The 26,682-nt window shown below is 47.1% G+C and overlaps 21 non-coding genes and 1 pseudogene across 21 annotated transcripts; 17 read left to right on the top strand and 5 right to left on the bottom strand.

Annotated features, from left to right (window-relative positions):
- On the bottom strand, positions 1-129 carry LOC135017160 (U1 spliceosomal RNA; annotated as a pseudogene; the record flags this gene model as incomplete).
- A 674-nt stretch (positions 130-803) lies between these two features.
- Positions 804-967, bottom strand: LOC135017149 (U1 spliceosomal RNA). The gene has a single exon (XR_010215011.1). It is a non-coding gene; the product is annotated as a U1 spliceosomal RNA (small nuclear RNA).
- A 152-nt stretch (positions 968-1,119) lies between these two features.
- On the bottom strand, positions 1,120-1,283 carry LOC135017147 (U1 spliceosomal RNA). The gene has a single exon (XR_010215009.1). It is a non-coding gene; the product is annotated as a U1 spliceosomal RNA (small nuclear RNA).
- A 671-nt stretch (positions 1,284-1,954) lies between these two features.
- Positions 1,955-2,117, bottom strand: LOC135017154 (U1 spliceosomal RNA). The gene has a single exon (XR_010215016.1). It is a non-coding gene; the product is annotated as a U1 spliceosomal RNA (small nuclear RNA).
- A 152-nt stretch (positions 2,118-2,269) lies between these two features.
- On the bottom strand, positions 2,270-2,433 carry LOC135017142 (U1 spliceosomal RNA). The gene has a single exon (XR_010215004.1). It is a non-coding gene; the product is annotated as a U1 spliceosomal RNA (small nuclear RNA).
- Positions 2,434-9,984: 7,551 nt separating this feature from the next.
- On the top strand, positions 9,985-10,148 carry LOC135017153 (U1 spliceosomal RNA). Its single transcript, XR_010215015.1, has one exon. It is a non-coding gene; the product is annotated as a U1 spliceosomal RNA (small nuclear RNA).
- A 152-nt stretch (positions 10,149-10,300) lies between these two features.
- Positions 10,301-10,463, top strand: LOC135017159 (U1 spliceosomal RNA). The gene has a single exon (XR_010215021.1). It is a non-coding gene; the product is annotated as a U1 spliceosomal RNA (small nuclear RNA).
- A 671-nt stretch (positions 10,464-11,134) lies between these two features.
- Positions 11,135-11,298, top strand: LOC135017143 (U1 spliceosomal RNA). The gene has a single exon (XR_010215005.1). It is a non-coding gene; the product is annotated as a U1 spliceosomal RNA (small nuclear RNA).
- A 152-nt stretch (positions 11,299-11,450) lies between these two features.
- LOC135017152 (U1 spliceosomal RNA) lies at positions 11,451-11,613 on the top strand. The gene has a single exon (XR_010215014.1). It is a non-coding gene; the product is annotated as a U1 spliceosomal RNA (small nuclear RNA).
- A 659-nt stretch (positions 11,614-12,272) lies between these two features.
- LOC135017146 (U1 spliceosomal RNA) lies at positions 12,273-12,436 on the top strand. The gene has a single exon (XR_010215008.1). It is a non-coding gene; the product is annotated as a U1 spliceosomal RNA (small nuclear RNA).
- Positions 12,437-12,588: 152 nt separating this feature from the next.
- Positions 12,589-12,751, top strand: LOC135017157 (U1 spliceosomal RNA). The gene has a single exon (XR_010215019.1). It is a non-coding gene; the product is annotated as a U1 spliceosomal RNA (small nuclear RNA).
- Positions 12,752-13,422: 671 nt separating this feature from the next.
- LOC135017163 (U1 spliceosomal RNA) lies at positions 13,423-13,586 on the top strand. Its single transcript, XR_010215024.1, has one exon. It is a non-coding gene; the product is annotated as a U1 spliceosomal RNA (small nuclear RNA).
- A 152-nt stretch (positions 13,587-13,738) lies between these two features.
- Positions 13,739-13,901, top strand: LOC135017151 (U1 spliceosomal RNA). The gene has a single exon (XR_010215013.1). It is a non-coding gene; the product is annotated as a U1 spliceosomal RNA (small nuclear RNA).
- Positions 13,902-14,560: 659 nt separating this feature from the next.
- Positions 14,561-14,724, top strand: LOC135017145 (U1 spliceosomal RNA). Its single transcript, XR_010215007.1, has one exon. It is a non-coding gene; the product is annotated as a U1 spliceosomal RNA (small nuclear RNA).
- Positions 14,725-14,876: 152 nt separating this feature from the next.
- On the top strand, positions 14,877-15,039 carry LOC135017156 (U1 spliceosomal RNA). Its single transcript, XR_010215018.1, has one exon. It is a non-coding gene; the product is annotated as a U1 spliceosomal RNA (small nuclear RNA).
- Positions 15,040-15,710: 671 nt separating this feature from the next.
- On the top strand, positions 15,711-15,874 carry LOC135017162 (U1 spliceosomal RNA). The gene has a single exon (XR_010215023.1). It is a non-coding gene; the product is annotated as a U1 spliceosomal RNA (small nuclear RNA).
- A 152-nt stretch (positions 15,875-16,026) lies between these two features.
- Positions 16,027-16,189, top strand: LOC135017150 (U1 spliceosomal RNA). Its single transcript, XR_010215012.1, has one exon. It is a non-coding gene; the product is annotated as a U1 spliceosomal RNA (small nuclear RNA).
- Positions 16,190-16,848: 659 nt separating this feature from the next.
- On the top strand, positions 16,849-17,012 carry LOC135017144 (U1 spliceosomal RNA). Its single transcript, XR_010215006.1, has one exon. It is a non-coding gene; the product is annotated as a U1 spliceosomal RNA (small nuclear RNA).
- Positions 17,013-17,164: 152 nt separating this feature from the next.
- On the top strand, positions 17,165-17,327 carry LOC135017158 (U1 spliceosomal RNA). The gene has a single exon (XR_010215020.1). It is a non-coding gene; the product is annotated as a U1 spliceosomal RNA (small nuclear RNA).
- Positions 17,328-18,001: 674 nt separating this feature from the next.
- LOC135017148 (U1 spliceosomal RNA) lies at positions 18,002-18,165 on the top strand. The gene has a single exon (XR_010215010.1). It is a non-coding gene; the product is annotated as a U1 spliceosomal RNA (small nuclear RNA).
- A 152-nt stretch (positions 18,166-18,317) lies between these two features.
- Positions 18,318-18,480, top strand: LOC135017155 (U1 spliceosomal RNA). Its single transcript, XR_010215017.1, has one exon. It is a non-coding gene; the product is annotated as a U1 spliceosomal RNA (small nuclear RNA).
- A 655-nt stretch (positions 18,481-19,135) lies between these two features.
- LOC135017161 (U1 spliceosomal RNA) lies at positions 19,136-19,299 on the top strand. Its single transcript, XR_010215022.1, has one exon. It is a non-coding gene; the product is annotated as a U1 spliceosomal RNA (small nuclear RNA).
- Positions 19,300-26,682: the final 7,383 nt, after the last annotated feature.

Genomic DNA, 26,682 nt, shown 5'->3' with positions numbered 1-26,682 from the left:
AAATAATGCAGTCGAGTTACCCACATTTGGGGAAATCACAGGGGTCAGCATACCCAGAATGCATTGAATGAACCTCACCCTGGGAGAATAATCTTCATGACCATGGTATCTCCTATGCAAAATAAGTATGATTTGGAATAGGGCTGGGGAGGGCCGCTGCTCAGGCACATCTCTGTCAAGTAAAGGAGATTCAACTGAGGCAGCACAAGGGAACTCTCATCTGGGGACAACAACTGCAGGGAGAACACATATTTTCAGATGAACATGGGAGGGCAGAAGGCTGCCTAATACTGAAGCACCCCCAAACAACAAACCAAATGCAACAACTAGTGCAAGCATTCCTGGGGGAAGGCCTGCCGCAGATGGATTTGCATATGGTGATGTCATCCAAGCAGTGGGTCAAAGTTGGCTTCAACCCTCATCTGCATATGAAAAGAGAAAAGGGGCGTGCAGGGCATGGCGGCCTTTTGCGGCGCTTGGATGACCCTTAGTTTGCATTAAACACCCCCACCCTCCTTCGGTGTGGGTCTCATGTTGGCCATGCCCCAGCCCCTGAAGCATTCAAGCTGATTTCTTGCGGCAGCTTGGCACTGTAACAGCTCCAGAGCTGCTCTGTAAGGCAAGTAAAAGGTTGTGGGCCCTGCAGCACTACCTGTAGTTTGCATTGTGCATTGGAAGGCACAAAGTAAGCAGACAGGAGGAGAAGTCAGGATAGTGCACAAGGGTATAAAAGGGAGGGGCTCAAGAAAAAAGAAGTGGAAACAGACAGCAAACTAGGCTGGAGAGAGACCTGAGACAAAGAGATCTGAATTACACGAGAGCCGACCAGGGGAAACACAAATTCTGCAGTCAAGTTTCCCACATTTGGGGAAATCGCAGGGGGCAGCACACCCAGAGTGCAATGGGTGAGCCTTGCCCTGGGAGAAGCACCTTCATGATCATAGTATCTCACCTGGCAGGTAAGTAGGAGTTGGGCTAGAGCTTGGGAGGGTCGCTGCTCGGGCACCCCCCTGTCAAGTGAAGGAGATCCAACTGAGGCAGCACAAGGGAACTCTCGAAAGAAGAACAAGGCTAGAGGAAGATCTGAGACAAAGAAATGTGACTTTTACCAGAGCTGACCAGAGGAAAACACAAACACAGTCCCCCACTACAACAAATAATGCAGTCGAGTTTCCCACATTTGGGGAAATCACAGGGGTCAGCATACCCAGAATGCAATGAATGAACCTCACCCTTGGAGAACAATCTTCATGACCATGGTATCTCCTATGCAAAATAAGTATGATTTGGGATAGGGCTGGGGAGGGCCGCTGCTCAGGCACATCTCTGTCAAGTAAAGGAGATTCAACTGAGGCAGCACAAGGGAACTCTCATCTGGGGACAACAACTGCAGGGAGAACACATATTTTCAGATGAACATGGGAGGGCAGAAGGCTGCCTAATACTGAAGCACCCCCAAACAACAAACCAAATGCAACAACTAGTGCAAGCATTCCTGGGGGAAGGCCTGCAGCAGATGGATTTGCATATGGTGATGTCATCCAAGCAGTGGGTCAAAGTTGGCTTCAACCCTCGTCTGCATATGAAAAGAGAAAAGGGGCGTGCAGGGCATGGCGGCCTTTTGCGGCGCTTGGATGACCCCTAGTTCGCATTAAACACCTCCACCCTCCTTCGGTGTGGGGCTCATGTTGGCTATGCCCCAGCCCCTGAAGCATACAAGCTGATTTCTTGCAGCAGCTGGGCACTGTAACAGCTCTAGAGCTGCTCTGTACGGCAAGTAAAAGGGTGTGGGCCCTGCAGCACTACCTGTAGTTTGCATTGTGCTTTGGAAGGCACAAAGTAAGCAGACGGGAGAAGTAAGGATAGTGCGCAAGGGCATAGAAGGGATCGGCTCAAGAAAAGAGAAGTGGAAACAGACAGCAAACTAGGCTGGAGAGAGACCTGAGACAAAGAGATCTGAATTATACGAGAGCCGACCAGGGGAAACACAAATTATGCAGTCAAGTTTCCCACATTTGGGGAAATCGCAGGAGCAGCACACCCAGAGTGCAATGGGTGAGCCTTGCCCTGGGAGAAGCACCTTCATGATCATAGTATCTCACCTGGCAGGTAAGTAGCAGTTGGGCTAGAGCTGGGGAGGGTCGCTGCTCGGGTACCCCCCTGTCAAGTGAAGGAGATCCAACTGAGGCAGCACAAGGGAATTCTCGAAAGAAGAACAAGGCTAGAGGAAGATCTGAGACAAAGAAATCTGACTTTTACCAGAGCTGACCAGAGGAAAGCACAAACACAGTCCTCCACTACCACAAATAATGCAGTCGAGTTTCCCACATTTGGGGAAATCACAGGGGTCAGCATACCCAGAATGCAATGAATGAACCTCACCCTGGGAGAACAATCTTCATGACCATGGTATCTCCTATGCAAAATAAGTATGATTTGGGATAGGGCTGGGGAGGGCCGCTGCTCAGGCACATCTCTGTCAAGTAAAGGAGAGATGGTCTGCCAGATTACATAATGCATACCAGAGCCATAACTAGACTTTTTGGTGCTCTGTGACAGATAATTATATGCCCCCCCCCCTCCCCATTTTTGCAATATGGACAAAAGGTGCATGCCTTCTGGGGAAGGGGCATAACAAGATTGGTCTCAGAGAAAGCACATGAGATATGAAGATATATCTAGTATACTTGGCACTCAATGGTTTGTGGTATTGCCGGGGTGCACTCCTTAAATGCATATACAGTCACACATGGCATGTTTGTGCAAATGGCATATCAGCAGTCAGCACTAACTGGTGACATGCCATTTGTACAAGTAAGCCATGTGTGACTAATATATAAACATGCTTTATTAAATAACACCTCAAACTATCATACCCAGGATTCAAACCTATAACCTGTTGAATTCTAATCAAACACCCTACCCATTGAGCTACTTGATCCTGCATCTATTCTAACCTCCAAAAACAGATTCAGTTGCATCTTCCAGCGTGTTTTGTTTGCGCCTTTGCAAATGTCTTACATCGACAAACTTATTTAGTACTATTTTGCAAATAGGGTTAGATTGTCGCAACATTGTGTTCCCTAATTGCTTGATTTTTTAAATGCAACAATTGATAAAGACACCTGATAATTGCTCTGTGGAGTCTTATTTTGTGTTTTGTGTTTAGTCTTTAGATCTGAATTTGAATGTACTTGTGAACTAACTTAATTTCCTACTTCTAAATTCATTCCTAAATTCACTACTTACATGAATCCTGTAGTTGGGCATTTTGGGACTTCGATTGTGGGCATTGTTTTGTGTCCAGACCAGCAGCAGGTGGTGTGCATTTGCTGGAAAGGCATCGAAGACCTCCGATATGCTGCATCTCCTGATGTGTGTCTCCCTCAAGTGGCTGTCAGCAAATGCCTGCTAGACATGCATCATAGAACAGGCATGCTAAAACATGGGTCTTCAACCTGCGACCCTCCAGCTGCTGTGGAACTACACATCCCAGCATGCCCTGCCTCAGTTTTAGCATACCTTAATAGCAAAACTGTGGCAGGGCATGCTGGGATGTGTAGTTTCACAGCAGCTGGAGGGCCACAGGATGAAGACCCATGTGCTAGAGCCAAGCCAGCTAGAGCTGGGTGGTTGGGTGGGTGGTGTGTCGGATGTGGAGCACATGCAAATGATTGTGTATCATCCAGCTAGTGAGAGAGAAAACTCATGCAGGAGTGTGCCTGCTTGTCAGTGGGTTATGCACCTTGCCAGACGTTAAATCTACATAGAGCAGCTGGAGGGGACAAGAGCAGGTTTGCAAAATATAGATAGAAGAGCATATATGCTGGCGCATTCTCCATGATTGTGTCAGCTTATGTTTTGGTGCACTGCACTTTCCTCCACTAAGTTTTAGCCATTTTTGTTAAGCTCAAGTGTAGTTGCTTCTCGGCCTTATGGCTGTGATCTTGTATCGTGGTTGAAGGGTCTGCTGGAGGGAGGGATTGTTTTCTTCATTGGCGAAAGACCAAAGATATTCCAGGATGGAAGGCTTGGGAACACTATCTGTTTTTCAGTTGTGGAAGAGCACAGAGGTCGGATTGGACTACATTCTATAGTAAAGGATATCTTTCTATTTATTGACCCTCCCCTTATATGTGTCTGTGTTACAATAAAGCTTCGGTTTTGTGAATCCCTCACCCTCTTACACTCCACACCCATAGCCTTATTAACTGTTGTATTATTGTATAGTTTAAATGTATAGTGCAGTTCATGATTTATAGTGTAGGCTGGCCTGTGCTGTAGTTCTTGAACTGTACTATACCGTCAGCATTTGTATTGTGTTTTGGCTGTGCTGCAACACTGTATTTATGTGTGTAATGTTTATGTATGTTTTTTTTTATGCCAATAAAGACTGCTTTTTCAAGCCAATATCTGAAAACAATCAATGTTTATCTTTGATGGCAATAAAAGTGGTATGATATTTGATGCTTTTGAAATCCAATATCTGATATGTCCCCTATCTGGGAACCATATATTAAATGGCTTTTCAGAAAAGGGAGATGGGAGAAGAGCTTTCAGTACTTGTAGGACCGATGCACATAAAGAAGCAAAAAAACATACATAAACATTACACACATAAGTACCGCGTTGCGGCACAGCCAAAACACAATAGAAATGCTGACGGTATAGTACAGTTCAAGAACTACAGCACAGGCCAGCCTACACTATAAATCATGAACTGCACTATACATTTAAACTGTACAATAATACAACAGTTAATAAGGCTATGGGTGTGGAGTGTAAGAGGGTGAGGGAATCACAAGCCCGAAGCTTTATTGAAAGACTGACACATATAAGGGGAGGATTAATAAATAGAAAGACATCCTTTACTACAGAATGTAGTCCAATCCGGTCTTTCAACTCTTCCACAATTGAAAAACGGATAGTGTTCCCAAGCCTTCCATCCTGGAATATCTTTGGTCTTTCGCCAATGAAGAAAGCAATCCCTCCCTCCAGCAGACCCTTCAACCACAATACAAGATCACAGCCAAAAGGCCGAGAAGCAACTACACTTGAGCTTAACAAAAATGGCTAAAACTTAGTGGAGGAAAGTGCAGTGCACCAAAACATAAGCTGACACAATCATGGAGAATGCGCCAGCATATATGCTCTTCTATCTATATTTTGCAAACCTGCTCTTGTCCCCTCCAGCTGCTCTATGTAGATTTAACGTCTGGCAAGGTGCATAACCCACTGACAAGCAGGCACACTCCTGCATGAGTTTTCTCTCTCACTAGCTGGATGATACACAATCATTTGCATGTGCTCCACCTCCGACACACCACCCACCCAACCACCCAGTCACCAGAGCCACCCACAAACCAACTGGCTCCGTGATTTAATTTGCACAGTGTAGTCATCCAGGCAGCATGTCCTTCTCAATGGAAGGATCTCTGGTTCCATGGAATCTTCCGCATTGGAATGCTGCGGAACAAAAAGGATTTAAATATTCAGCTTGCTAGCATTCAATGTACCTGTGGCTTGGCTCTAGCACATGGGTCTTCATCCTGTGGCCCTCCAGCTGCTGTGAAACTACACATCCCAGCATGCCCAGCCACAGTTTTGCTATTAAGGTATGCTAAAACTGAGGCAGGGCATGCTGGGATGTGTAGTTCCACAGCAGCTGGAGGGTCGCAGGTTGAAGACCCATGTTTTAGCATGCCTGTTCTATGATGCATGTTCCGTGATGTCACAATCAGCTTGGAATGGGGTGTCTAGCAGGCATTTGCTGACAGCCACTTGAGGGAGACACACATCAGGAGATGCAGCATATCGGAGGTCTTCGATGCCTTTCCAGCAAATGCACACCACCTGCTGCTGGTCTGGACACAAAACAATGCCCACAATCGAAGTCCCAAAATGCCCAACTACAGGATTCATGTAAGTAGTGAATTTAGGAATGAATTTAGAAGTAGGAAATTAAGTTAGTTCACAAGTACATTCAAATTCAGATCTAAAGTCTAGGTAGGCCTCACGTCCTGGCAGCCGCCAGCATTTAAAAATGCCTTGATTAGAGGTACGGAATTAAATGTAGATAAGAAGTAGACACAAAATAAGACTCCGCAGAGCAGTTATCAGGTGTTTTTATCAATTGTTGCATTTAAAAAATCAAGCAATTAGGGAACACAATGTTGCAACAATGTAACCCTATTTGCAAAATAGTACTAAATAAGTTTGTCGATGTAAGACATTTGCAAAGGCGCATCCAAAACACGCTGGAAAATGCAACTGAATCTGTTTTTGGAGGCTTGAATAGGAAATGTGCATCGGTCCTACAAGTACTGAAAGCTCTTCTCCCATCTCCCTTTTCTGAAAAGCCATTTAATATATGGTTCCCAGATAGGGGACATATCAGATATTGCCTTTCAAAAGCAGCAAATATCATACCACTTCTATTGCCATCAAAGATAAACATTGATTGTTTTCAGATATTGGATTGAAAAAGCAGTCTTTATTGACATAAAGAAGCAAAAAAAACATACATAAACATTACACACATAAGTACTGTGTTGCAGCACAGCCAAAACACAATACAAATGCTGTCGGTATAGTACAGTTCAAGAACTACAGCACAGGCCAGCCTACACTATAAATCATGAACTGCACTATACATTTAAACAATACAATAGTTAATAAGGCTATGGGTGTGGAGTGTAAGAGGGTGACGGAATCACAAGCCCAAAGCTTTATTGAAAGACAGACACATATAAAGGGAGGATTAATAAATACAAAAATACCCTTTACTATAGAATGTAGTCCAATCCGGTCTTTCAACTCTTCCACAACTGAAAAACAGATAGTGTTCCCAAGCCTTCCATCCTGGAATATCTTCAGTCTCTTGCCAATGAAGAAAACAATCCCTCCAGCAGACTCTTCAACCACGATACAATATCACAGCCAAAAGAGCGAGAAGCAACTACACTTGCGTTTAAACAAAATGGCTAAAACTTAGTGGAGGAAAGTGCAGTGCACCAAAACATAAGCTGACACAATCATGGAGAATGCGCCAGCATATATGCTCTTCTGTCTATATTTTCCAAACCTGCTCTTGTCCCCTCCAGTTGCTCCATGTAGATTTGACGTCTGGCAAGGTGCATAACTCACTGACAAACAGGCACACTCCTGCATTAGTTTTCTCTCTCACTAGCTGGATGATACACATTCATTTGCATGTGCTCCACCTCCGACATACCGCCCACCCAACCACCCAGTCACCAGAGCCACCCACAAGCCAACTAGCTCCGTGATTTAATTTGCACAGTGCAGTCATCCAGGCAGCATGTCCTTCTCAATGGAATAATCTCTGGTTCCATGGAATCTTCCGCATTGGAATGCTGCGGAACAAAAAGGATTTAAACATTCAGCTTGCTAGCATTCAATGTACCTGCGGTTTGGTTCTAGCACATGGGTCTTCATCCTGTGGCCCTCCAGCTGCTGTGAAACTACACATCCCAGCATGCCCTGCCACAGTTTTGCTATTAAGGTATGCTAAAACTGAGGCAGGGCATGCTGGGATATGTAGTTCCACAGCAGCTGGAGGGTCGCAGGTTGAAGACCCATGTTCTAGCATGCCTGTTCTATGATGCATGTTCCGTGATGTCACAATCAGCTTGGAATGGGGTGTCTAGCATGCATTTGCTGACAGCCACTTGAGGCAGACACACATCAGGAGATGCAGCATATCGGAGGTCTTCGATGCCTTTCCAGCAAATGCACACCACCAGCTGCTGGTCTGGACACAAAACAATGCCCACAATTGAAGGCTCAAAATGCCCAACTACAGGATTAATGTAAGTAGTGAATTTAGGAATGAATTTAGAAGTAGGAAATTAAGTTAGTTCACAAGTACATTCAAATTCAGATCTAAAGACTAGGTAGGCCTCACGTCCTGGCAGCGCCCAGCATTTAAAAATGCCTTGATTAGAGGTAGGGAATTAAATGTAGATAAGAAGTAGACACAAAATAAGACTCCACAGAGCAATTATCAGGTGTCTTTATCAATTTTTGCATTTAAAAATTCAAGCAATTAGGGAACACAATGTTGCGACAATGTAACCCTATTTGCAAAATAGTACTAAATAAGTTTGTCGATGTAAGACATTTGCAAAGGCGCAAACAATACACGCTGGAAAATGCAACTGAATCTGTTTTTGGAGGTTAGAATAAATGCAGGATCAAGTAGCTCAATGGGCAGGGTGTTTGATTAGAATTCAACAGGTTATAGGTTTGAATCCTGGGTATGATAGTTTGAGGTGTATGTTTGTATATATTAGTCACACATGGCTTACTTGTACAAATGGCATGTCACCAGTTAGTGCTGACTGCTGATATGCCATTTACACAAACATGCCATGTGTGACTGTATATGCATTTAAGGAGGGCACCCCGGCAATACCACAAACCATTGAGTGTCAAGTATACTAGATATATCTTCATATCTCATGTGCTTTCTCTGAGACCAATCTTGTTATGCCCCTTCCCCACAAGGCATGCACCTTTTGTCCATATTGAAAAAATGGGGAGGGAGGGAGGGAGGGGGGGGGGGGGCATATAATTCTCTGTCACAGGGATCCAAAAAGTCTAGTTATGGCTCTGGTATGCATTATGTAATCTGGCAGACCATCTCTCCAACACTGGCTGGTTGGAATAGAAATCCGGTTATCTATGTGAGCAAATGACCATCAACGATTTACTCTCAAACACTAAAAAATGGACAAAAATGGTCCCCTAAACAAATTGGTTAAATTTTGGGTTTAACCAATTTGTGTAATGACCATTTTTGACCACTTTTCTAGTGTTTGGGAGCAAATGGCTAATTGACATTTGCTCCAATACATTACCAGATTTTCATTCCATCCATCCAGACTGGATAGATAGCCTGACAGATAATTGTGTAGTGTACGCCCAGGATAACTGTCAGTCATGCTTTATTTTATGACGGCACATAAATGGGTGGGCAGATCCAGGGCAAGCACTGCCCACTCATGCATAGTTGTCAACTGATGTGAAGTTCCAGGGGGCAATCTCAGTTATAAAGAGAAGTATCTGGAAATTGTCCCTAGTTAAAAAAAAAAATTTGATCACCTCCATTTATTTAGTATGATATCCCAGGTGATAGGATGCCAGCAGTCAGAACAACATACTTTATTAAATAACACATCTCAAACTACCATACCCAGGATTCAAACCTATAACCTGTTGAATTCTAATCAAACACCCTACCTATTGAGCTATTTGATCCTGCATAAAAATTGTGAACATTATATGAAGCTATTGGTACTTTGCAAAAAAAAAAGAATCAGCATTACAACGCAGCAGATCCATGCAGTTTGCAGCCACACACTACATGTATCTGCTCAGCCACAATGCTGATTATTTCTTCACAAAGTGCAAGGTGAGCTCCAAACAGAATTCTCTAGCTTAGAATTATACCTTTCTTTGCCAAACCTAGAAGTCGGGCCCCCCACCCTGGGATCCCCCAGAGGGAGGCCTGCACCGTCATGCGGCAGGCTTGTCCGTTTTGGAAGCAGGCTGATGGGCAGCCCAGGATTGCTTCAGTCTGGGCTTGGCAGGTCTGGAAACATGAGCTTGCTTTGGGTATGCCTGACCTTGGGTACGCTTTACCTGGAAGATGAAAGGGCCAAGAAAAGTACTTTTAGCCTTCTGCGTGGTAGGAGTCATACTAGGTAGGCAAGCTGTTTTAGCAGTAGCCAGATCAGCTACAATCTTATTGAGGTCTTCTCCAAAAGGAGATTCAACTGAGGCAGCACAAGGGAACTCTCATCTGGGGACAACAACTGCAGGGAGAACACATATTTTCAGATGAACATGGTAGGGCAGAAGGCTGCCTAATACTGAAGCACCCCCAAACAACAAATCAAATGCAACTTACTTGACAGAGATGTGCCTGAGCAACGGCCCTCCCCAGCCCTATCCCAAATCATACTTATTTTGCATAGGAGATACCATGGTCATGAAGATTGTTCTCCCAGGGTTAGGTTCATTCATTGCATTCTGGGTATGCTGACCCCTGTGATTTCCCCAAATGTGGGAAACTCGACTGCATTATTTGTGGTAGTGGGGGACTGTGTTTGTGCTTTCCTCTGGTCAGCTCTGGTAAAAGTCATATTTCTTTGTCTCAGATCTTCCTCTAGCCTTGTTCTTCTTTCGAGAGTTCCCTTGTGCTGCCTCAGTTGGATCTCCTTCACTTGACAGGGGGGTGCCCGAGCAGCGACCCTCCCAAGCTCTAGCCCAACTCCTACTTACCAGCCAGGTGAGATACTATGATCATGAAGTTGCTTCTCCCAGGGCAAGGCTCACCCATTGCACTCTGGGTGTGCTGCCCCTGCGATTTCCCCAAATGTGGGAAACTTGACTGCATAATTTGAGTGTTCCCTGGTCGGCTCTCATGTAATTCAGATCTCTTTGTCTCAGGTCTCTCTCCAGCCTAGTTTGCTGTCTGTTTCCACTTCTCTTTTCTTGAGCCGCTCCCTTCTATGCCCTTGCGCACTATCCTTACTTCTCCCGTCTGCTTACTTTGTGCCTTCCAATGCACAATGCAAACTACAGGTAGTGCTGCAGGGCCCACACCCTTTTACTTGCCGTACAGAGCAGCTCTGGAGCTGTTACAGAGCCCAGCTACTGCAAGAAATCAGCTTGAATGCTTCAGGGGCTGAGGCATAGCCAACATGAGCCCCACACCGAAGGAGGGTGGAGGTGTTTAATGCGAACTAGGGGTCATCCAAGCGCCGCAAAAGGCCGCCATGCCCTGCACGCCCCTTTTCTCTTTTCACATGCAGACGAGGGTTGAAGCCAACTTTGACCCACTGCTTGGATGACATCACCATATGCAAATCCATCTGCTGCAGGCCTTCCCCCAGGAATGCTTGCACTAGTTGTTGCATTTGGTTTGTTGTTTGGGGGTGCTTCAGTTTTAGGCAGCCTTCTGCCCTCCCATGTTCATCTGAAAATATGTGTTCTCCCTGCAGTTGTTGTCCCCAGATGAGAGTTCCCTTGTGCTGCCTCAGTTGAATCTCCTTTACTTGACAGAGATGTGCCTGAGCAGCGGCCCTCCCCAGCCCTATCCCAAATCATACTTATTTTGCATAGGCGATACCATGGTCATGAAGATTGTTTTCCCAGGGTGAGGTTCATTCATTGCATTCTGGGTATGCTGACCCCTGTGATTTCCCCAAATGTGGGAAACTCGACTGCATTATTTGTGGTAGTGGGGGACTGTGTTTGTGCTTTCCTCTGGTCAGCTCTGGTAAAAGTCAGATTTCTTTGTCTCAGATCTTCCTCTAGCCTTGTTCTTCTTTCGAGAGTTCCCTTGTGCTGCCTCAGTTGGATCTCCTTCACTTGACAGGGGGGTACCCGAGCAGCGACCCTCCCCAGCTCTAGCCCAAATCCTACTTACCTGCCAGGTGAGATACTATGATCATGAAGGTGCTTCTCCCAGGGCAAGGCTCACCCATTGCACTCTGGGTGTGCTGCTCCTGCGATTTCCCCAAATGTGGGAAACTTGACTGCATAATTTGTGTTTCCCCTGGTCGGCTCTCGTATAATTCAGATCTCTTTGTCTCAGGTCTCTCTCCAGCCTAGTTTGCTGTCTGTTTCCACTTCTCTTTTCTTGAGCTGCTCCCTTCTATGCCCTTGCGCACTATCCTGACTTCTCCCGTCTGCTTACTTTGTGCCTTCCAAACTACAGGTAGTGCTGCAGGGCCCACACCCTTTTACTTGCCGTACAGAGCAGCTCTGGAGCTGTTACAGTGCCCAGCTGCTGCAAGAAATCAGCTTGTATGCTTCAGGGGCTGTGGCATAGCCAACATGAGCCCCACACCGAAGGAGGGTGGAGGTGTTTAATGCGAACTAGGGGTCATCCAAGCGCCGCAAAAGGCCGCCATGCCCTGCACGCCCCTTTTCTCTTTTCATATGCAGACGAGGGTTGAAGCCAACTTTGACCCACTGCTTGGATGACATCACCATATGCAAATCCATCTGCTGCAGGCCTTCCCCCAGGAATGCTTGCACTAGTTGTTGCATTTGGTTTGTTGTTTGGGGGTGCTTCAGTATTAGGCAGCCTTCTGCCCTCCCATGTTCATCTGAAAATATGTGTTCTCCCTGCAGTTGTTGTCCCCAGATGAGAGTTCCCTTGTGCTGCCTCAGTTGAATCTCCTTTACTTGACAGAGATGTGCCTGAGCAGCGGCCCTCCCCAGCCCTATCCCAAATCATACTTATTTTGCATAGGAGATACCATGGTCATGAAGATTGTTCTCCCAGGGTGAGGTTCATTCATTGCATTCTGGGTATGCTGACCCCTGTGATTTCCCCAAATGTGGGAAACTCGACTGCATTATTTGTTGTAGTGGGGGACTGTGTTTGTGTTTTCCTCTGGTCAGCTCTGGTAAAAGTCAGATTTCTTTGTCTCAGATCTTCCTCTAGCCTTGTTCTTCTTTCGAGAGTTCCCTTGTGCTGCCTCAGTTGGATCTCCTTCACTTGACAGGGGGGTGCCCGAGCAGCGACCCTCCCCAGCTCTAGCCCAACTCCTACTTACCTGCCAGGTGAGATACTATGATCATGAAGGTGCTTCTCCCAGGGCAAGGCTCACCCATTGCACTCTGGGTGTGCTGCCCCTGCGATTTCCCCAAATGTGGGAAACTTGACTGCATAATTTGAGTGTTCCCTGGTCGGCTCTCATGTAATTCAGATCTCTTTGTCTCAGGTCTCTCTCCAGCCTAGTTTGCTGTCTGTTTCCACTTCTCTTTTCTTGAGCCACTCCCTTCTATGCCCTTGCGCACTATCCTTACTTCTCCCGTCTGCTTACTTTGTGCCTTCCAATGCACAATGCAAACTACAGGTAGTGCTGCAGGGCCCACACCCTTTTACTTGCCGTACAGAGCAGCTCTGGAGCTGTTACAGAGCCCAGCTACTGCAAGAAATCAGCTTGAATGCTTCAGGGGCTGAGGCATAGCCAACATGAGCCCCACACCGAAGGAGGGTGGAGGTGTTTAATGCGAACTAGGGGTCATCCAAGCGCCGCAAAAGGCCGCCATGCCCTGCACGCCCCTTTTCTCTTTTCACATGCAGACGAGGGTTGAAGCCAACTTTGACCCACTGCTTGGATGACATCACCATATGCAAATCCATCTGCTGCAGGCCTTCCCCCAGGAATGCTTGCACTAGTTGTTGCATTTGGTTTGTTGTTTGGGGGTGCTTCAGTATTAGGCAGCCTTCTGCCCTCCCATGTTCATCTGAAAATATGTGTTCTCCCTGCAGTTGTTGTCCCCAGATGAGAGTTCCCTTGTGCTGCCTCAGTTGAATCTCCTTTACTTGACAGAGATGTGCCTGAGCAGCGGCCCTCCCCAGCCCTATCCCAAATCATACTTATTTTGCATAGGCGATACCATGGTCATGAAGATTGTTTTCCCAGGGTGAGGTTCATTCATTGCATTCTGGGTATGCTGACCCCTGTGATTTCCCCAAATGTGGGAAACTCGACTGCATTATTTGTGGTAGTGGGGGACTGTGTTTGTGCTTTCCTCTGGTCAGCTCTGTTAAAAGTCAGATTTCTTTGTCTCAGATCTTCCTCTAGCCTTGTTCTTCTTTCGAGAGTTCCCTTGTGCTGCCTCAGTTGGATCTCCTTCACTTGACAGGGGGGTACCCGAGCAGCGACCCTCCCCAGCTCTAGCCCAAATCCTACTTACCTGCCAGGTGAGATACTATGATCATGAAGGTGCTTCTCCCAGGGCAAGGCTCACCCATTGCACTCTGGGTGTGCTGCTCCTGCGATTTCCCCAAATGTGGGAAACTTGACTGCATAATTTGTGTTTCCCCTGGTCGGCTCTCGTATAATTCAGATCTCTTTGTCTCAGGTCTCTCTCCAGCCTAGTTTGCTGTCTGTTTCCACTTCTCTTTTCTTGAGCTGCTCCCTTCTATGCCCTTGCGCACTATCCTGACTTCTCCCGTCTGCTTACTTTGTGCCTTCCAAACTACAGGTAGTGCTGCAGGGCCCACACCCTTTTACTTGCCGTACAGAGCAGCTCTGGAGCTGTTACAGTGCCCAGCTGCTGCAAGAAATCAGCTTGTATGCTTCAGGGGCTGTGGCATAGCCAACATGAGCCCCACACCGAAGGAGGGTGGAGGTGTTTAATGCGAACTAGGGGTCATCCAAGCGCCGCAAAAGGCCGCCATGCCCTGCACGCCCCTTTTCTCTTTTCATATGCAGACGAGGGTTGAAGCCAACTTTGACCCACTGCTTGGATGACATCACCATATGCAAATCCATCTGCTGCAGGCCTTCCCCCAGGAATGCTTGCACTAGTTGTTGCATTTGGTTTGTTGTTTGGGGGTGCTTCAGTATTAGGCAGCCTTCTGCCCTCCCATGTTCATCTGAAAATATGTGTTCTCCCTGCAGTTGTTGTCCCCAGATGAGAGTTCCCTTGTGCTGCCTCAGTTGAATCTCCTTTACTTGACAGAGATGTGCCTGAGCAGCGGCCCTCCCCAGCCCTATCCCAAATCATACTTATTTTGCATAGGAGATACCATGGTCATGAAGATTGTTCTCCCAGGGTGAGGTTCATTCATTGCATTCTGGGTATGCTGACCCCTGTGATTTCCCCAAATGTGGGAAACTCGACTGCATTATTTGTTGTAGTGGGGGACTGTGTTTGTGTTTTCCTCTGGTCAGCTCTGGTAAAAGTCAGATTTCTTTGTCTCAGATCTTCCTCTAGCCTTGTTCTTCTTTCGAGAGTTCCCTTGTGCTGCCTCAGTTGGATCTCCTTCACTTGACAGGGGGGTGCCCGAGCAGCGACCCTCCCCAGCTCTAGCCCAACTCCTACTTACCTGCCAGGTGAGATACTATGATCATGAAGGTGCTTCTCCCAGGGCAAGGCTCACCCATTGCACTCTGGGTGTGCTGCCCCTGCGATTTCCCCAAATGTGGGAAACTTGACTGCATAATTTGAGTGTTCCCTGGTCGGCTCTCATGTAATTCAGATCTCTTTGTCTCAGGTCTCTCTCCAGCCTAGTTTGCTGTCTGTTTCCACTTCTCTTTTCTTGAGCCGCTCCCTTCTATGCCCTTGCGCACTATCCTTACTTCTCCCGTCTGCTTACTTTGTGCCTTCCAATGCACAATGCAAACTACAGGTAGTGCTGCAGGGCCCACACCCTTTTACTTGCCGTACAGAGCAGCTCTGGAGCTGTTACAGAGCCCAGCTACTGCAAGAAATCAGCTTGAATGCTTCAGGGGCTGAGGCATAGCCAACATGAGCCCCACACCGAAGGAGGGTGGAGGTGTTTAATGCGAACTAGGGGTCATCCAAGCGCCGCAAAAGGCCGCCATGCCCTGCACGCCCCTTTTCTCTTTTCACATGCAGACGAGGGTTGAAGCCAACTTTGACCCACTGCTTGGATGACATCACCATATGCAAATCCATCTGCTGCAGGCCTTCCCCCAGGAATGCTTGCACTAGTTGTTGCATTTGGTTTGTTGTTTGGGGGTGCTTCAGTATTAGGCAGCCTTCTGCCCTCCCATGTTCATCTGAAAATATGTGTTCTCCCTGCAGTTGTTGTCCCCAGATGAGAGTTCCCTTGTGCTGCCTCAGTTGAATCTCCTTTACTTGACAGAGATGTGCCTGAGCAGCGGCCCTCCCCAGCCCTATCCCAAATCATACTTATTTTGCATAGGCGATACCATGGTCATGAAGATTGTTTTCCCAGGGTGAGGTTCATTCATTGCATTCTGGGTATGCTGACCCCTGTGATTTCCCCAAATGTGGGAAACTCGACTGCATTATTTGTGGTAGTGGGGGACTGTGTTTGTGCTTTCCTCTGGTCAGCTCTGGTAAAAGTCAGATTTCTTTGTCTCAGATCTTCCTCTAGCCTTGTTCTTCTTTCGAGAGTTCCCTTGTGCTGCCTCAGTTGGATCTCCTTCACTTGACAGGGGGGTACCCGAGCAGCGACCCTCCCCAGCTCTAGCCCAAATCCTACTTACCTGCCAGGTGAGATACTATGATCATGAAGGTGCTTCTCCCAGGGCAAGGCTCACCCATTGCACTCTGGGTGTGCTGCTCCTGCGATTTCCCCAAATGTGGGAAACTTGACTGCATAATTTGTGTTTCCCCTGGTCGGCTCTCGTATAATTCAGATCTCTTTGTCTCAGGTCTCTCTCCAGCCTAGTTTGCTGTCTGTTTCCACTTCTCTTTTCTTGAGCTGCTCCCTTCTATGCCCTTGCGCACTATCCTGACTTCTCCCGTCTGCTTACTTTGTGCCTTCCAAACTACAGGTAGTGCTGCAGGGCCCACACCCTTTTACTTGCCGTACAGAGCAGCTCTGGAGCTGTTACAGTGCCCAGCTGCTGCAAGAAATCAGCTTGTATGCTTCAGGGGCTGTGGCATAGCCAACATGAGCCCCACACCGAAGGAGGGTGGAGGTGTTTAATGCGAACTAGGGGTCATCCAAGCGCCGCAAAAGGCCGCCATGCCCTGCACGCCCCTTTTCTCTTTTCATATGCAGACGAGGGTTGAAGCCAACTTTGACCCACTGCTTGGATGACATCACCATATGCAAATCCATCTGCTGCAGGCCTTCCCCCAGGAATGCTTGCACTAGTTGTTGCATTTGGTTTGTTGTTTGGGGGTGCTTCAGTATTAGGCAGCCTTCTGCCCTCCCATGTTCATCTGAAAATATGTGTTCTCCCTGCAGTTGTTGTCCCCAGATGAGAGTTCCCTTGTGCTGCCTCAGTTGAATCTCCTTTACTTGACAGAGATGTGCCTGAGCAGCGGCCCTCCCCAGCCCTATACCAAATCATACTTATTTTGCATAGGAGATACCATGGTCATGAAGATTGTTCTCCCAGGGTGAGGTTCATTCATTGCATTCTGGGTATGCTGACCCCTGTGATTTCCCCAAATGTGGGAAACTCGACTGCATTATTTGTTGTAGTGGGGGACTGTGTTTGTGTTTTCCTCTGGTCAGCTCTGGTAAAAGTCAGATTTCTTTGTCTCAGATCTTCCTCTAGCCTTGTTCTTCTTTCGAGAGTTCCCTTGTGCTGCCTCAGTTGGATCTCCTTCACTTGACAGGGGGGTGCCCGAGCAGCGACCCTCCCCAGCTCTAGCCCAACTCCTACTTACCTGCCAGGTGAGATACTATGATCATGAAGGTGCTTCTCCCAGGGCAAGGCTCACCCATTGCACTCTGGGTGTGCTGCCCCTGCGATTTCCCCAAATGTGGGAAACTTGACTGCAGAATTTGTGTTTCCCCTGGTCGGCTCTCGTATAATTCAGATCTCTTTGTCTCAGGTCTCTCTACAGCCTAGTTTGCTGTCTGTTTCCACTTCTTTTTTCTTGAGCCCCTCCCTTTTATACCCTTGTGCACTATCCTGACTTCTCCTCCTGTCTGCTTACTTTGTGCCTTCCAATGCACAATGCAAACTACAGGTAGTGCTGCAGGGCCCACACCCTTTTACTTGCCTTACAGAGCAGCTCTGGAGCTGTTACAGTGCCAAGCTGCTGCAAGAAATCAGCTTGAATGCTTCAGGGGCTGGGGCATGGCCAACATGAGACCCACACCGAAGGAGGGTGGGGGTGTTTCATGCAAACTAAGTGTCATCCAAGCACCGCAAAAGGCCGCCATGCCCTGCACGCCCCTTTTCTCTTTTCATATGCAGACGAGGGTTGAAGCCAACTTTGACCCACTGCTTGGATGACATGACCATATGCAAATCCATCTGCGGCAGGCCTTCCCCCAGGAATGCTTGCACTAGTTGTTGCATTTGGTTTGTTGTTTGGGGGTGCTTCAGTATTAGGCAGCCTTCTGCCCTCCCATGTTCATCTGAAAATATGTGTTCTCCCTGCAGTTGTTGTCCCCAGATGAGAGTTCCCTTGTGCTGCCTCAGTTGAATCTCCTTTACTTGACAGAGATGTGCCTGAGCAGCGGCCCTCCCCAGCCCTATCCCAAATCATACTTATTTTGCATATGAGATACCATGGTCATGAAGATTATTCTCCCAGGGTGAGGTTCATTCATTGCATTCTGGGTATGCTGACCCCTGTGATTTCCCCAAATGTGGGTAACTCGACTGCATTATTTGTGGTAGTGGGGGACTGTGTTTGTGTTTTCCTCTGGTCAGCTCTGGTAAAAGTCAGATTTCTTTGTTTCAGATCTTCCTCTAGCCTTGTTCTTCTTTCGAGAGTTCCCTTGTGCTGCCTCAGTTGGATCTCCTTCACTTGACAGGGGGGTGCCCGAGCAGCGACCCTCCCCAGCTCAAGCCCAACTCCTACTTACCTGCCAGGTGAGATACTATGATCATGAAGGTGCTTCTTCCAGGGCAAGGCTCACCCATTGCACTCTGGGTGTGCTGCCCCTGCGATTTCCCCAAATGTGGGAAACTTGACTGCATAATTTGTGTTTCCCCTGGTCGGCTCTCGTATAATTCAGATCTCTTTGTCTCAGGTCTCTCTCCAGCCTAGTTTGCTGTCTGTTTCCACTTCTTTTTTCTTGAGCCCCTCCCTTTTATACCCTTGTGCACTATCCTGACTTCTCCTCCTGTCTGCTTACTTTGTGCCTTCCAATGCACAATGCAAACTACACACCCTTTTACTTGCCTTACAGAGCAGCTCTGGAGCTGTTACAGTGCCAAGCTGCTGTAAGAAATCAGCTTGAATGCTTCAGGGGCTGGGGCATTGTCAACATGAGCCCCACACCGAAGGAGGGTGGGGGTGTTTAATGCGAACTAAGGGTCATCCAAGCGCCGCAAAAGGCCGCCATGCCCTGCATACCCCTTTTCTCTTTTCATATGCAGATGAGGGATCCAGCCAACTTTGGCCCACTGCTTGGATGACATCACCGTATGCAAATCCGTCTTCTGCAGAACTTCCCCCAGGAATGCTTGTACTAGTTGTTGCATTTGGTTTGTTGTTTGGGGGTGCTTCAGTATTAGGCAGCCTTCTGCCCTCCCATGTTCATCTGAAAATATGTGTTCTCCCTGCAGTTGTTGTCCCCAGATGAGAGTTCCCTTGTGCTGCCTCATTTGAATCTCCTTTACTTGACAGAGATGTGCCTGAGCAGCGGCCCTCCCCAGCCCTATCCCAAATCATACTTATTTTGCATAGGCGATACCATGGTCATGAAGATTGTTCTCCCAGGGTGAGGTTCATTCATTGCATTCTGGGTATGCTGACCCCTGTGATTTCCCCAAATGTGGGAAACTCGACTGCATTATTTGTGGTAGTGGGGGACTGTGTTTGTGCTTTCCTCTGGTCAGCTCTGGTAAAAGTCAGATTTCTTTGTCTCAGATCTTCCTCTAGCCTTGTTCTTCTTTCGAGAGTTCCCTTGTGCTGCCTCAGTTGGATCTCCTTCATTTGACAGGGGGTGCCCGAGCAGCAATCCTCCACAGCTCTGGCCCAACTCCTACTTACCTGCCAGGTGAGATACTATGATCTTCACTGTTAGGGCAATCAGGATGTGGAATTCCCTGCCAGGGAAGGTGGTAATGGCGGACTCTGTAATTGGATTTAAAAAAGGAATGGATACATTTCTGAATGAAAAAGCTATCCAAGGTTATAATACTTAAAATATCAACATGGTTAATCCGGGGGTAACATGAGTTGTAGTAGCTAACTAGTCATAAAACATTATTCAGCAAGTATGTAGAATCATCACAACTTAAAACAGGTTGAACACGATGGGCAATTTGCCTCTATTCAACCTCAAAAACTATGTTACTATATGTTACTATATTACTATGTTACTGTAGTATACAGAACACCACAATGCAATGAGCAGTGATAGTGAGCACTGATGAGGATACTAGAACTGACACTGAGCAGCAAGATGCAGCACTGGACTATTAGTAATGTACTGTAGTATGCTGAGCACAACAATGCAGCACAAGACAATGAGCAGTGATACTGAGCACTGATGAGGATACTACTGAGAACTGACACTGAGCAGGAGAGACACACTACTAGTATTACTGAGCAGCAATAAGTATCCACTGATACTGAGCACTGATATTGAGATTTCCACTGAGAGAACATAGCCACGTCCTCTCCGCTCTCTCTTCAATGCACGAGTAAAAATGGCGGCAACGCGCAGCTCTTTATATGGAATCCGAATCTCGCGAGAATCCGACAGCGGGATGATGACATTTTCCCTTGTTCAGGTTTTCCGAGTCAGGCGGGAACAACCGAGCCTGCCTCGGAGGAGGAGTTCGTGGGGTTCGTGGGGAATTCGGTTCTCGGAGAACCGAACCCGCTCCTCTCTACCTTATACCCATCAATTTTTTTTATTTTCAATCTAAGCCCCTGCAGTTTTCTGTAAGCATCTGCTTTGCTATGATGATCAACAAGTCACAAGGGCAAACACTCAGAGCTTGAGGCGTAGATCTTAGGACCAGCTGCTACAAGCATGGCAGAGGTGTCACTATCACTGGTGACACCCAGAGAGGTGGCGAGGGAGATTGTAATGCAGTGCGCGCAGATAAGCAGCGCAATGGTAAAAAGGAGGCATGGTTTCATAGGTAGGGGCGTGGCCTGGTGGCCTGAATCTACATTTTGTTGCTCCGGGTGTCCCGGGGGTTGGGGGCTGCACCGGGGACTAGTGTGTGAGCGGTGCTGGCTCCTGCACAGTGACATGGCATGGCCACTAGAGATGTGCACCGGAAATTTTTCGGGTTTTGTGTTTTGGTTTTGGGTTCGGTTCCGCGGCCGTGTTTTGGGTTTGAACGCGTTTTGGCTAAACCTCACCGAATTTTTTTTGTCGGATTCGGGTGTGTTTTGGATTCGGGTGTTTTTTTCAAAAAACCCTAAAAAACAGCTTAAATCATAGAATTTGGGAGTCATTTTGATCCCAAAGTATTATTAACCTCAATAACCATAATTTCCACTAATTTTCAGTCTATTCTTAACACCTCACACCTCACAATATTATTTTTAGTCCTAAAATTTGCACCGAGGTCGCTGGATGACTAAGCTCAGTGACCCAAGTGGCCGACACAAACACCTGGCCCATCTAGGAGTGGCACTGCAGTGTCACGCATGATGGCCCTTCCAAAAAACACTCCCCAAACAGCACATGACGCAAAAAAAAAAGAGGCGCAATGAGGTAGCTGTGTGACTAAGCTCAGCGACCCAAGTGGCCGACACAAACACCTGGCCCATCTAGGAGTGGCACTGCAGTGTCACGCAGGATGGCCCTTCCAAAAAACACTCCCCAAACAGCACATGACGCAAAGAAAAAAAGAGGCGCAATGAGGTAGCTGTGTGACTAAGCTCAGCGACCCAAGTGGCCGACACAAACACCTGGCCCATCTAGGAGTGGCACTGCAGTGTCACGCAGGATGGCCCTTCCAAAAACACTCCCCAAACAGCACATGACGCAAAGAAAAAAAGAGGCGCAATGAGGTAGCTGTGTGACTAAGCTCAGCGACCCAAGTGGCCGACACAAACACCTGGCCCATCTAGGAGTGGCACTGCAGTGTCACGCAGGATGGCCCTTCCAAAAAACACTCCCCAAACAGCACATGACGCAAAGAAAAAAAGTGGCGCAATGAGGTAGCTGTGTGACTAAGCTCAGCGACCCAAGTGGACGACACAAACACCTGGCCCATCTAGGAGTGTCACTGCAGTGTCACGCAGGATGGCCCTTCCAAAAAACACTCCCCAAACAGCACATGACGCAAAGAAAAAAAGAGGCGCAATGAGGTAGCTGTGTGACTAAGCTCAGCGACCCAAGTGGCCGACACAAACACCTGGCCCATCTAGGAGTGGCACTGCAGTGTCACGCAGGATGGCCCTTCCAAAAAACACTCCCCAAACAGCACATGACGCAAAGAAAAATAAAAGAAAAAAGAGGTGCAAGGTGGAATTGCCTTGGGCCCTCCCACCCACCCTTATGTTGTATAAACAGGACATGCACACTTTAACCAACCCATCATTTCAGTGACAGGGTCTGCCACACGACTGTGACTGAAATGACGGGTTGGTTTGGACCCCCACCAAAAAAGAAGCAATAAATCTCTCCTTGCACAAACTGGCTCTATAGAGGCAAGATGTCCACCTCATCATCATCCTCCGATTCATCACCGTGTACATCCCCCTCCTCACAGATTATCAATTCGTCCCCACTGGAATCCACCATCTCAGCTCCCTGTATACTTTGTGGAGGCAATTGCTGCTGGTCAATGTCTCCACGGAGCAATTGATTATAATTCATTTTAATGAACATCATCTTCTCCACATTTTCTGGAAGTAACCTCGTACGCCGATTGCTGACAAGGTGAGCGGCGGCACTAAACACTCTTTCGGAGTACACACTTGTGGGAGGGCAACTTAGGTAGAATAAAGCCAGTTTGTGCAAGGGCCTCCAAATTGCCTCTTTTTCCTGCCAGTATACGTACGGACTGTCTGACGTGCCTACTTGGATGCGGTCACTCATATAATCCTCCACCATTCTTTCAATGGTGAGAGAATCATATGCAGTGACAGTAGACGACATGTCCGTAATCGTTGGCAGGTCCTTCAGTCCGGACCAGATGTCAGCATCAGCAGTCGCTCCAGACTGCCCTGCATCACCGCCAGCGGGTGGGCTCGGAATTCTGAGCCTTTTCCTCGCACCCCCAATTGCGGGAGAATGTGAAGGAGGAGCTGTTGACCGATCAAGTTCCGCTTGACTTGATAATTTTCTCACCAGCAGGTCTTTGAACCCCTGCAGACTTGTGTCTGCCGGAAAGAGAGATACAACGTAGGTTTTAAATCTAGGATCGAGCACGGTGGCCAAAATGTAGTGCTCTGATTTCAACAGATTGACCACCCGTGAATCCTGGTTAAGCGAATGAAGGGCTCCATCCACAAGTCCCACATGCCTAGCGGAATCGCTCTGTCTTAGCTCCTCCTTCAATGTCTCCAGCTTCTTCTGCAAAAGCCTGATGACGGGAATGACCTGACTCAGGCTGGCAGTGTCTGAACTGACTTCACGTGTGGCAAGTTCAAAAGGTTGCAGAACCTTGCACAACGTTGAAATCATTCTCCACTGCGCTTGAGACAGGTGCATTCCACCTCCTATATCGTGGTCAGATGTATAGGCTTGAATGGCCTTTTGCTGCTCCTCCATCCTCTGAAGCATATAGAGGGTTGAATTCCACCTCGTTTCCACTTCTTGCTTCAGATGATGGCAGGGCAGGTTCAGGCGTTTTTGGTGTTGCTCCAGTCTTCTGTACGTGGTGCCTGTACGCCGAAAGTGTCCCGCAATTCTTGTGGCCACCGACAGCATCTCTTGCACGTCCCTGTCGTTTTTTAAATAATTCTGCACCACCAAATTCAAGGTATGTGCAAAACATGGGACGTGCTGGAATTTGCCCAGATATAATGCACGCACAATATTGCTGGCGTTGTCCGATGCCACAAATCCACAGGAGAGTCCAATTGGGGTAAGCCATTCTGTGATGATCTTCCTCAGTTGCCGTAAGAGGTTTTCATCTGTGTGCGTATTCTGGAAAGCGGTGATACAAAGCGTAGCCTGCCTAGGAAAGAGTTGGCGTTTGCGAGATGCTGCTACTGGTGCCGCCGCTGCTGTTCTTGCGGCGGGAGTCAATACATCTACCCAGTGGGCTGTCACAGTCATATAGTCCTGAGTCTGCCCTGCTCCACTTGTCCACATGTCCGTGGTTAAGTGGACATTGGGTACAACTGCATTTTTTAGGACACTGGTGAGTCTTTTTCTGAGGTCTGTGTACATTTTCGGTATCGCCTGCCTAGAGAAATGGAACCTAGATAGTATTTGGTACCGGGGACACAGTACCTCAATCAAGTCTATAGTTGGCTCTGAAGTAATGATGGATACCGGAACCACGTTTCTCACTGCCCAGGATGCCAAGGCCTCAGTTATCCGCTTTGCAGCAGGATGACTGCTGTGATATTTCATCTTCCTCGCAAAGGACTGTTGGACAGTCAATTGCTTGTTGGAAGTAGTAAAAGTGGTCTTACGACTTCCCCTCTGGGATGACCATCGACTCCCAGCAGCAACAACAGCAGCGCCAGCAGCAGTAGGCGTTACACTCAAGGATGCATCGGAGGAATCCCAGGCAGGAGAGAACTCGTCAGAATTGCCAGTGACATGGCCTGCAGGACTATTGGCATTCCTGGGGAAGGAGGAAATTGACACTGAGGGAGTTGGTGGGGTGGTTTGCGTGAGCTTGGTTACAAGAGGAAGGGATTTACTGGTCAGTGGACTGCTTCCGCTGTCGCCCAAAGTTTTTGAACTTGTCACTGACTTATGATGAATGCGCTGCAGGTGACGTATAAGGGAGGATGTTCCGAGGTGGTTAACGTCCTTACCCCTACTTATTACAGCTTGACAAAGGCAACACACGGCTTGACACCTGTTGTCCGCATTTCTGTTGAAATACTTCCACACCGAAGAGCTGATTTTTTTGGTATTTTCACCAGGCATGTCAATGGCCATATTCCTCCCACGGACAACAGGTGTCTCGCCGGGTGCCTGACTTAAACAAACCACCTCACCATCAGAATCCTCCTTGTCAATTTCCTCCCCAGCGCCAGCAACACCCATATTCTCCTCATCCTGGTGTACTTCAACACTGACATCTTCAATCTGACTATCAGGAACTGGACTGCGGGTGCTCCTTCCAGCACTTGCAGGGGGCGTGCAAATGGTGGAAGGTGCATGCTCTTCACGTCCAGTGTTGGGAAGGTCAGGCATCGCAACCGACACAATTGGACTCTCCTTGTGGATTTGTGATTTTGAAGAACGCACAGTTCTTTGCTGTGCTTTTGCCAGCTTAAGTCTTTTCATTTTTCTAGAGAGAGACTGAGTGCTTCCATCCTCATGTGAAGCTGAACCACTAGCCATGAACATAGGCCAGGGCCTCAGCCGTTCCTTGCCACTCCGTGTGGTAAATGGCATATTGGCAAGTTTACGCTTCTCCTCCGACGATTTTTATTTAGATTTTTGAGTCATTTTTTTACTGATCTTTTGTGTTTTGGATTTTACATGCTCTGTACTATGACATTGGGCATCGGCCTTGGCAGACGACGTTGATGGAATTTCATCGTCTCGGCCATGACTAGTGGCAGCAGCTTCAGCACGAGGTGGAAGTGGATCTTGATCTTTCCCTATTTTTGGAACCTCAACATTTTTGTTCTCCATATTTTAATAGGCACAACTAAAAGGCACCTCAGGTAAACAATGGAGATGGATGGATACTAGTATACTTATGGATGACGAGTGACTGACGACACAGAGGTAGCTACAGCCGTGGACTACCGTACTGCGTCTGCTAGTATAGAGATGATAATTAATGATATAAAAAAAAATATATATATAACTACTGTAGGTATATATAATATAATGACGGACCTGGTGGACACTGTCAGCAGACTGCTAAACTACTAGTATGAAGAAGATAGAAAAAAACTTCCACCACAGGTAGGTAGGTATACAATTATGGACGAGCACTGACGACACAGAGATAGCCACAGCCGTGGCCTACCGTACTGCGTCTGCTAGTATAGAGATGATAATTAATGATATAAAAAAAAATATATATAACTACTGTAGGTATATATAATATAATGACGGACCTGGTGGACACTGTCAGCAGACTGCTAAACTACTAGTATGAAGAAGATAGAAAAAAAAAACCACCACAGTTAGGTATACAATTATGGACGAGTGACGACACAGAGGTAGGTACAGCCGTGGGCTACCGTACTGCGTCTGCTAGTATAGATAATATACTAAATATATTACTACTGTAGGTATATAATATAATGACGGACCTGGTGGACACTGTCAGCAGACTCCTAAACTACTAGTATGAAGAAGATAGAAAAAAAAACCCCACCACAGGTAGGTATACAATTATGGACGAGCACTGACGACACAGAGGTAGGTACAGCCGTGGACTACCGTACTGCATCTGCTAGTATAGATAATATAATAAATATATTACTACTGTAGGTATATAATATAATGACGGACCTGGTGGACACTGTCAGCAGACTGCTAAACTACTAGTATGAAGAAGATAAAAAAAAAACCCCACCACAGGTAGTTAGGTATACAATTATGGATGAGCACTGACGACACAGAGATAGCCACAGCCGTGGACTACCGTACTGCGTCTGCTAGTATAGATAATATAATAAATATATTACTACTGTAGGTATATAATATAATGATGGACCTGGTGGACACTGTCAGTAGACTCCTAAACTACTAGTATGAAGAAGATAGAAAAAAAAAACCCACCACAGGTAGGTAGGTATACAATTATGGACGAGCACTGACGACACAGAGATAGCCACAGCCGTGGACTACCGTACTGCGTCTGCTAATATAGAGATGATAAAGATGAAAAAAAAAATATAACACTACTGCAGGTAAATATTTATATAATATATGTATGACGGACCTGCTGGACACTGTCAGCAGAATGCATTTATAGAATAAAAAAAAAACACCACAGGAGTGTTTAACTTTTTCAGGCAGACAATATACTGGTGGTCACACTGGCAGCAAAAGTGTGCACTGTACTCCTGCTATAACTGCTCCCCAGTCTCCCCCACAATTAAGCTGTGTGAGCAGTGAGCACTCAGCACAGTCAGATATACATAGATGAT

Source organism: Pseudophryne corroboree, unplaced genomic scaffold (assembly GCF_028390025.1).
Source record: "Pseudophryne corroboree isolate aPseCor3 unplaced genomic scaffold, aPseCor3.hap2 scaffold_3118, whole genome shotgun sequence".
In the NCBI taxonomy this organism is placed as follows: domain Eukaryota; kingdom Metazoa; phylum Chordata; class Amphibia; order Anura; family Myobatrachidae; genus Pseudophryne; species Pseudophryne corroboree.
The sequence above is the reverse complement of the archived record's forward strand: the minus strand, read 5'-3'. Positions and strand labels throughout refer to the sequence as shown.